We start from the raw sequence: 10,280 nt of genomic DNA, 5'->3' as shown, positions 1-10,280 counted from the left end.
GGGTCTGCTAGAAAAATGCTTGGATTTCTGATTGACTCCCATTATACTCGTTACTCGAAACGAGCATTCGGAATTGCTCGGTTTGAGTAATGAGCATCCGAGCATTTTAGAGCTCGCTCATCTCAAAGGGCTCATACTCACTTGCGAGAGGCTCGCACAGTTCTCGGATCAGAGCGTGCGGCTACATGTATTTCTATGTAGCCACACGCTCTGGTTTGAGTGCCGACGGCAGTGTCAGGTTTTCATGCGAGAGACTTGCACGAGAATCGTGCAAGACTCTCGCAAGTGAGTATGAGCCCTAAAGCTTTTTATCTTCTATTTATAAGAGTCAAACATATTAGAATAACTGGTGGAAATGGCTATAAAGTCCAACTAGTAGTCAGCCCTGTCCCTTTGATCTGTGTATTAAGAAATATTCTTAGGATACATAAAAAAAAATTGTAAGATGGTTACATTATAGAGAAGCTCTACCTTTGGTGTCACTTTCCTTATTACTTTACAACTTGCAAATAATTATTATTATTAATATTTCTACAAAATCAAATCTATTAAAGATTGAACAAGCTATCATAAAATAATTATAGATGTAATAACTATACGTTAACTGCTAGTCAATTGTTTCTCTAACATAAACATGAAAAGTTGAAGCTTCCCGGTAAGGATACCATCACTTTATGAATTATGTCACATTAAACAAAAACACATTTCCTCAATAGACCTTTTGTCATCTACACAGATCTCCGAAGTTTGATTTTATGGAGTCCTTTGAAATAACTAGTAAAATATTTGCACTGTAGAACGGGGTAATTATCACAGCTTGAAAACTCAAGCCAAAGTGTTAATCACACGCGTAAGCTATAGAAAGAATGAAAATAAATAAGCCAATCTCTTTATGTGCTCCATGGGAGAAAGGAAAGACTTATTTGTTTAGAAATTCTTTTTAGCTGCATTCCTTGCACCCGGACAAAGGGACTGTTCCACTTTATGGCTCGGACAATCTTAGAAGGTGTTTGCCTTTGCATAAGAGGATATCCTGGGCTACAAGAGCCACGGCAATGATTGCGGCTTCAGGATATGTGGGATCATTTCCTGAATGTGAGTGATGCTAACAAGTGTAAAATAGCCCATGTCACTTGCTGCGGAGACGGAGAGAACTAAAGAGCTGGGAGTGAACCCAAACTAAAATTGTAAGAAACGTCTACGTCTTCTCAGGTAAGAAGAACGCCTTCAAAACGAATCAGTAAGTAGTATTATTTTATCTGGGTGGTAGAAAACAGCTGTGACCCTCATGCTTGCATGTAGTATATGTAGTATGCACATTTACTGGTCTTGCAATTGGTCTCCTGTTGAATTATGTTGAATTTTACAATTTAAGCAGCATGGTTCACGTATATCTGTCACATAGTATCTATCGTTGCCTAGACTGGTTTCTCATTTTCTCAGTTTTTGATAAAGACTACACAGATGTGCCAGGTACAGTATCTCTACAAGCATACATCCAGAGTCCATTTCTCCTAATCATACCTGTTTAGATCTCTACACCAGTGGTTTACAACATGTGACTCTCCTACTGTTGCAAAACTACAATTCCCAGCATACCCAGCAAGACTGGAAACTTACGACTACTAAAGAGCTACAGGCTAACATTAACTGCTATATATATATATATATATATATATATATATATATATATATATATATATATATATATATATAATGCCTGCCTTTTGCATTATTCTACAATACCAATTTTTATCCATGCATAATCACATGCATCACTGCATGTTTTTCTGTCCACCATTTATATCAGCACTATACTAAGTTTATTGCTATTATTTTAGAATTTTTATATGCGTCAATTATGTGTGTATTTGTTTAATATGTATGTGATTGTATCTACATACAATTTACCGTGCTCTCCATATATATCTGCACGTCTGTAAATATCAGCATATATGTGTTTATATCTACACACATATTAATTGTGGGTCTTATTCTACAATGCACCGCTCACTTATTATTTTACATTTAATTTATATATTTTTTTTTTTTTTTTTTTTATGGCCTTCGGCTCGATCTTGAGCCATGGCGACTTGATGGATAAACTTTCTGTAGGAAGATCGATCTTGTGCAAGTCTAGGTACGTCCACCAGGGTCTCCTCCGCCATTATCGTGATTGTATCAAGCCCATCGGGTTGCTGATCTCCCTCACTATACTGGCAAATCTATATATATCAATGATGGACTTATTATTTTACACCATAGTTATTATTTTTATTATTTATAACATATTATTTACATCCCTCCACTTATACATTATGCACTTACCGTACATGTGCATATATATATATATATATATATATATATATATATATACACATACACACAGTATATATATATATATATATATATATATATATATATATATATATACACACATATACAGTATACTGGAGATATATATGTCCACTGATTTTTTACTTCATTCACATTTATATTTCTCTTATTCACATATACACAATTGAGTATTCTCATATGCTTGTATACATAGTCTTTTAATCCCTTTAGACACCTGTCCACATTTATCCCCAGTAGACTATAAGCCCACAAGGGCAGGGTCCTCTCCCCTCTGCACGAGTCTATTATTGCTAGTCTGTTCATTGTAATTACTATCTGTATTTTTTATTTAACCCTCTCTCATGTACAGAATCAATAGAATCAATCTCTTTGGAAAGCTTTCTTTTCCCTCATTATTATATACACTGCCACTTAGTGTCCAGTCTTTATTTTGTTTCTCATTGTTGGGTAGTGCGCAAGCGCCCCTGTCTCCTGGGTTTTATGTGCCACTTGCATCTTTGTGCTGGCCCTGATGTCAGATCGCATAACTCACCACATGTGCTCCTGACATCACTTGTGGCATGACACGGACTGCGGAGGACTTCCAGGTTCTGCCAGGACAGCGCATGCGTTGCTATCGTAGCCAGCACTGACACGTCATTTGACATTTACTCACATGACGCTCCTGTTGGGTGCAACAACCTTTTAAAGAGGCCCCTCCCGCTAGGACACCATCCCCTGACGAAATGCGCGTAGGGTTGTATGAGGATCCTTGAAGGAACTTTCATTTTCTTGCGTTTCTATAACTTTCCATCACTATATGCATATTAGGTATTATTGGATATAGGATTCAAATTTGCTGTTTTGGGGAAAATGAACTACACATCCATGAATATAATTCACTTACCCTGGCGTACATATTCTATCATATTCTAGCATACTACACTACAATCCTGTTCCCACATAACTGATATACCTCTATTCATCGTAATGTTCTCCAATTCTCATGCATATATGTCAAATATTTATGATATTTTTTATTTCTCCTTGTTGAGGTTGGTCGCTTCTTCCACCATGTGACTCATATCTTTACCTACTTTTGAACAAAATAAACGATATTAGTTTTATCTATTGGTGTGATGTTATTTATGGACAAATGAATTTTTCTTTTTCTCTTATATGTTAAATATATAGAACATTAAATATAGTTTACTATAATAATTTTAAGGGAAAAATGTTTTTGAGGACCCATTAAATATCAGCATTATCATCATTAACTATATTCAATGTCATTTTAAATTCATGTATGATTTCTTGTATTAATGAGAGAACCACACACAGGATGTCCACGTCTCACGTACCATAGGAACCATTTTCCATGAAGTGTGTCAGCATGATCCTGGAGGTACAGATACAAAATAATCCCCGATACTACAGACTCTACAATATCTCAGTATCTTGGCATGACACAACTCTATCCTTGATATAATTCTATGCATCGTGATATTCGGAGCACATATTTAAGGCTTTTGTTCTATGGCTCCACTATTCTCTCAGCAGTTAAATATTTACACACATTTCCCCATCGCTTTGGAAAGCTGCGATGGAGGGCCTGACCTCGCATTGTGGAATGCTTTGTGACATCCATGCACTTAGCAGATATCCGTCAACATGGAACATTTCATCTTCCTATTGAAATGTTGGATTTCTCTGTATCTATGGAATATGTTATGGATCTGTTATTCTGCAGGTCGGTGGTGATGTTTATACTACTATGGTGTTGCTCTCAGAACTATGTGTAATGTAGCCTGTGCGATTCATATATAAACACCGACATTAACTAAATATATTTCCTAAAGAAGTAAGACACAAATATAGGTCACAAAGGTAGCATTTTATTTTTTATAATAATCTTCAATGGCTCCCAGTGCCGGGAGGGGAAAGTCTATGCCACTATCCTTCAAACTCTTAATAATTGTGAGTGGGGTTGCGCACATTGGACAATTTCTTTTTGTTTAGTGGGTCCACTAATAATAAGAGAATCACACTGCTAGGGTCCTCCCAACTGGCAATAAGTGTTCAATTCCCCTACTGTGCCAGCACCATTATGTAATGTACAGAAGTGCTGGATCCTCCAGAAAGAGAAGCTCTCTGTAGACCCACTTACCGTATATACTCATGTATAAGCCGAGTTTTTCAGCACTTTTTTTGTGCTGAAAACGCCCCCCCTTGGCTTATACACAAATCAATTGTCTCAGAGAGCCAGTAGGGGAGGGGGAGCAGCGGGTGACAGAGGCAGGAGCCCGCGTCTCTGGCTACCGCCTGTGCCGCTGCTAAAGAGAAATGCATATTCATTTCTCTTATAGCATGCACAGTGACAGCTGCAGCTGCCGGCTTCCAGAAGACATCATACTCACCCTCCAGCGTGCCCTGCATCTTGTTGGACCTGGCGCCCTCGCAGCATCTTGTTGGTATGCATGCTTCCTATTAAAAATCATTAAAAAAAAATTTCTACTCACCCTCCAGTGCCAAGTGATCGCTCAGCACAGGAAGATCTGCTAGAAGCTGGAATGAGGTGCTGTGAGGGTACGCTGGAGGGTGAGTAGGATTTTTTTAATGCTTTGTAACAGGAAGCAAGCATACCAGGACAGGAGGGGGGAGCCATGCATACCAGCACAGCAACGGGGGAGCCACGCATATCTGGAAAGGACGGGGGGAGCCACCCATACCAGGACAGGGATGAGGGGACAATGCATACCTGGCTTATAGTCAAGTCAACCAGTTTTCCGTGGCAAAATTAGGTGCCCCGGGTTATACTCGGGTCGGCTTATACTCGAGTATATGCAGTAGTTCTTACTAATTCATAAAGGTCCTGAGCAGGGTCATTGGTAGGGTCATAAATGATCAGGGGCCCAAGCCCCAAAGTGCATGCCTCCCCATATGACCTCATCGCCACTTATAAGAGGATCGACACATATATATTTACAGTACACCACTGTTACTATGCTAACCCTAAAACACACTCTATACAAAGGACATTTTCTGCCGGCAAAGATGAGGGCTCAGCTTGCAAGTCCGTATCAAAGTGAGTTTGCTGGCATGTGATGTACTCTATCATATGTCATTAATGGGATAAATGTGCCTAAACCAACAGATGTGTTTACACATACAATCACCACAATACACTATTTCATGCGAGCACATCTTAGAAACATATTGTTCACGCATGCAGCCAAATGCAGCGGGTAGAAAACTAATTTTATTCTTCCTGCCAGCATTCGGCTTCAGTCATGGGGTGGAGGCACCATTTCAGTCATTGCTTTTAGAATATACTATACTGTCTATACACACAAACATACATTTACAGATACACACAAGTCCAGAAAAACGCACTGGGGATGCTATTACATCCCTCTACTGAAGCACTGAGCCACACAGCAATCACCTGTGGTGCTTTATCTACGGTATAATGCACACTTCTGTTCAGGATCTTCTTCTTCAATTCCCCTGCTCTCCATGACATCAGGTTAGCAGACATTGCCACACACAGCATGGTGCATGCATCTGTTATACTGTGATGCCACAGGCCGCGCACAGTTACTGTTTAAAGGTGAAGTGCCGGCCCGCAGCTACTAAAACAGCAGGCCCTCAGAAGCTGAATTGTGACTGGCTTAGGGGTCTTATGCCCTCCATCATGTTGACGGCGAAACAGATAAGTTTGGTGGTTGCAGGAGATCCGGGACTATGGGCAAGAAGTTCGGGGCAGGAGGATCAGATCCTTGATGCTATTAATTCCTCTGGTCCTGAGTAAAAAGCCTCACTCGTTTGACAACCGTGCTTAATTTCTTTGAAGTATAGATATGGTTTCTTAAAATCACAGTTTTAATATTTCTATAATTTTTTTTAAGTGTTTATGATTTTATTTTGTGTTTTTTTATGCAGTGGATTTTCTAAATCAATGTCAATGAAGAAATAGCAAGCTGTGATTTTATGCTACATTTTTAAAATGGGAGATTTTGAAAATGTTAAACTCCTATTGACCACCATGTAAAGTCTATATTTCATACCAAAAGAAGAGAAAGCGATTATTGGATTTTTTGCAGTAACATTATTTTCTTTCAATATTTTCTAAAGTTAAACCAGATATTTAGGGATGAGTGAGCAGTAAAATGCTCAGGTGCTCGTTTCTTGAACCAGGCAATTCCTAATATTCAAATGCTTGTTTCGAGTAACAAGTATAATGGGATTCAATGGGAAAGCCAAATTTTTTCCAGAAGACCCTACAAAGAGGTCCAGAGGGTAGATAAAATGTTCAAATGGATGGGAAAAGTGCTGAGTGGAAGGAGAACAGCATGGGGAAGTCCCTTGGAAGCATCTCTGACTCCCAGTTTGCTGTTGAGAACAATGGTGTCACACTTTTACTCCACTTTAAGGAGCGACAATAAAACGTTCCAAATCGACGAGAAATTGTATATAAGACAAAATGTAAAAAGGATTTTAATAAACATATAATTTAAGTAAACCAAAATTGATTTTTTTATATAAAAAAAAAAATATGGAAATTTCAGTTGAATTTATGAAGGATGCAAGAACTGCCAAAATTTACAGGCTCAGACACACCCTGTTTTAGACATAAAGGACGGCCTCATAAACATTCTGTTCACTCTATCATGTATTGGTACTCCTAGATTCATAAAGGCTATGCACATTTGAGGGTTATATACAAAGGAAATGCACTCCAGACCACGGAATATTCTATGGGTGAGCATTATAATACAGATAAGAGTATGTGCACATGCTGAGTAAAATTTGTGCATCATTTCTGCATCTTTTGGCAGGAAAAACACAGCTGCAAAATGCACATTTTTTGGGCGTTTTTGTCCTATTTTTGGCACTTTGTTGCATGAGTTTTTAATTAATTGGAGAGAAGTTAATGGTGAAAATACTCTATAGGTGAGCATTATAATACCGATAAATCTTTTTAACAAGGTCTTTGAGACTTATATAGTAACTAAATGTAGCCAAGAAGATGTAATACCCTATTGATGGGCAATATGACACCAATAAACTTAGAACAAGTGTCTTGAGGCTTATATGTTCTATAAGTTCTATGGGTGAGCAATATAACAACAATAAAAAATGTAATCAAAATTTTGAGGCATATATAGCAATGAAATGTACTCCAAACCATGGAATAGACTATGGGTGATCAATATAATAACTATAAAAGCTTAAAAAAGTTTTTGGAGGGCTATATACCCAAATATACCCAAAAGCACGTAATATTGTATGGCTGAGAAATGTAGCCTAGCAAAATATTTTTACCTTTTTCTTATTTATCACACAAATGTACCCCAGAACACGGAATAGTGTATGGGTAAAAACGTGAAGAAACAAGCTAAATTTTCAAATGCTTTTTTTCTACTGCTATATTCCGCAAAAATGTGACATAAAGCATGCCATACTGTATGGATGAGTAATCTAATACTGATCTATTTTATTACACTTTTTGTACATTTCATATGCCACCACAATGCAACAACAGCTGTGTTAAACTGTATGGATGAGAAATTGAATCCATAACAACATTTTGAATGAAAATATTTCTAAAGTGATCTGATAATTCGATTCAATTAAGCCGATAAAAAAATCGGATTGCACTCGGAACAATGTTATTCAATGTGTTACATCTCATCTGCAATTTTTTTTTCTCAGCTGAAATTGGAATGAGAAAAAATTGCAGCATGCTGTGATTTGCTGCGTATCTCGGACGAGACTCGCCAATGCAAGTCAATGGGTGTGAGAAAAAAAATTGCACAGCACTCGCACCATGTGAGTGCTGTCCGATTTTTTGCGCACCGGCGTCCATAGAAAAGCCGGCAATTCATGAGTGGTGTACAGTAAAATCACACTGACAGGTTAGAATATAATAGATATATACATATATATATATATTCTATAAAAAACTTCCTTCTCACCCTTCAATGGGGGTGGTCTTTGTTGTCCTTTCTCATTCTCGGGTCTACCAGAGGCCTGGAAGTTTGAGGGTTCTGCGCAGGATCTTCGTTGTTTCCAGTATTGCGCTTTTCTGGACAGAGAGCTCAGATGTTGCTCCTGGGATCTATTGTAGCCATTTTTCCAACTTAGGGGTCAAGTGCTCCTATCACCACTGGAATCACTGTTGCCTTCACCTTACACATCTTCTCCAGTTCTCCTTTAAGGCCCTGGTATTTCTCCAGCTTCTCATATTCCTTCTTCCTGATGTTGCTGTCACTTGGCAGCCCTATTATCATTGATGTCTTCTGATCCTTGTCTATTATGACAATGTCTGATTGGTTAGTCAACACCTGCTTATCTGTCTGGAACTTGAATTCCCACAAAATTTTAGCCTTTTCATTTTCCACCACTTCTTCTGTGGTCTCCCACCTGCACTTAGGGGGGCTTAGCCCATATGCTGCACAGATGTTCCTGTATACAATTCCTGCTACTTGGTTGTGGCGTTCAGTATATGCTGTTCCTGCTTGCATTTTGCATCCTGCCACTATGTGTTGGACTGTTTCTGAGGTTTCTTTGCATAGTCTGCACCTTGAGTCTTGTCTTGTGTAGTAGATTCCTGCTTCTAAGGATCTTGTACTTAGTGCTTGTTCTTGTGCCGCTATGATTAGTGCCTCTGTGCTGTCTCAGAGTCCAGCTTTCTCCAGCCATGGTAGGATTTCTCCATGTCAGCCACTGCCATTATCTGTCGGTGGTACATCCCATGAAGCGGCTTGTCTTGCCATGGCGCTTCATGCTCCTGTTCTTCCTTCCAGGTCTGTTGTTGCTGCCTTAGGCTTTCTCTCAGCATCTCATCTTCTGGTGCCATTCTTCTGATCTATTCCTGGATGCTCCTTGTTTCATCCATGATAGTAGCCTGGATGCTTATCAAGCCTCGACCACCCTCCTTTCTGATGGTATACAATCTTTGGGTGCTAGACTTAGGGTGGAGACCTCCATGCATTGTATTCACACCTGCGGCTTCCATCTCTTCTTTTGGCCAGCACGCTATGCCAGCAGGGTATCTAATAACTGGCAGGGCATATGTATGGATGGCATGGATTTTATTCTTCCCATTGAGCTGGCTCTTCAGGACCTGTTTTACCATTTGATGGTATTTGGATGTTGCTGCTCTCCTTGCCTCCTCATCATGGTTACTTTATCCCTGTGTGATGCTGAGGTACTTGTAGCATGTCTGTACATCTGCTATATGCCCTGCTGGTAATTCCACTCCATCGGTCTTGACTACCTTGCCTCTCTTTATTACCAAATGGCCGCACTTCTCCAGTCCGAAGGACATCCCAATGTCTTCACTGTAGATCCTTGTCAGGTGGATCAGTGAATCGATGTCTCATTCATTTTTCACATACAGCTTCATATCAATCATGTAGAGGAGGTGGCTGATGGTGCTTCCACCCTTGAACTTGTATCCATAGCCAGACTCTGTAATTATCTGACTGAGGGGGTTCAAGCCTATGCAGAAGAGGAATGGGGACAGTGCATCACCTTGGTATATGCTGCATTTAATGGTCACTTGTGCTAGTTGTCTTGAGCTGACTTCCAATGTTGTTCTCCATAGCCCCATTGAGTTTCTGAGGAAGGTTCTTAATTTCCTGTTGACAATGTAGAGAGCCAAGACTTCACAGAGCCATGTGTGTGGCATTGAGTCATAGGCTTTCCTGTAGTCAATCCAGGCTGTGCTAAGATTAGTCTGTCTGGATCTTGAGTCTTAAGTGACAGCTCTATCTACTAGGAGCTGGTGCTTAGAGCCTCTGGTGTCGTTCCAGATGCGTTTCTGAGCTGGATTCATGTACTGGTTCATTTGGTTCTGTAGCTTGGTGGCTATGATACCTGACAGGAGTTTCCATGTTGTTGTAAGGCAGGTTATTGGGCGGTAGATGGATGGAACT

The 10,280-nt window shown here is 39.5% G+C and overlaps 1 protein-coding gene across 2 annotated transcripts in view; it reads left to right on the top strand.

The window, feature by feature from the left end:
- Positions 1 to 1,002: 1,002 nt before the first annotated feature.
- GPR182 (G protein-coupled receptor 182) overlaps positions 1,003 to 10,280 on the top strand; it is a 33,068-nt gene continuing 23,790 nt past the window's right edge. The window contains exon 1 of one of the 2 annotated variants that reach the window (XM_073576862.1): positions 1,003 to 1,240. The gene's annotated coding sequence lies outside the window, so the exon portion shown is untranslated. The remainder of the gene's footprint in view (positions 1,241 to 10,280) is intronic. The other variant, XM_073576861.1, reaches the window with a different exon arrangement.

Source organism: Dendrobates tinctorius, unplaced genomic scaffold (genome assembly GCF_039654945.1).
Source record: "Dendrobates tinctorius isolate UK_male_01 unplaced genomic scaffold, ASM3965494v1 ptg000051l, whole genome shotgun sequence".
NCBI classification, from domain to species: domain Eukaryota; kingdom Metazoa; phylum Chordata; class Amphibia; order Anura; family Dendrobatidae; genus Dendrobates; species Dendrobates tinctorius.
Note: the sequence above shows the minus strand (reverse complement) of the source record. Positions and strands in the feature narration are given on the sequence as shown.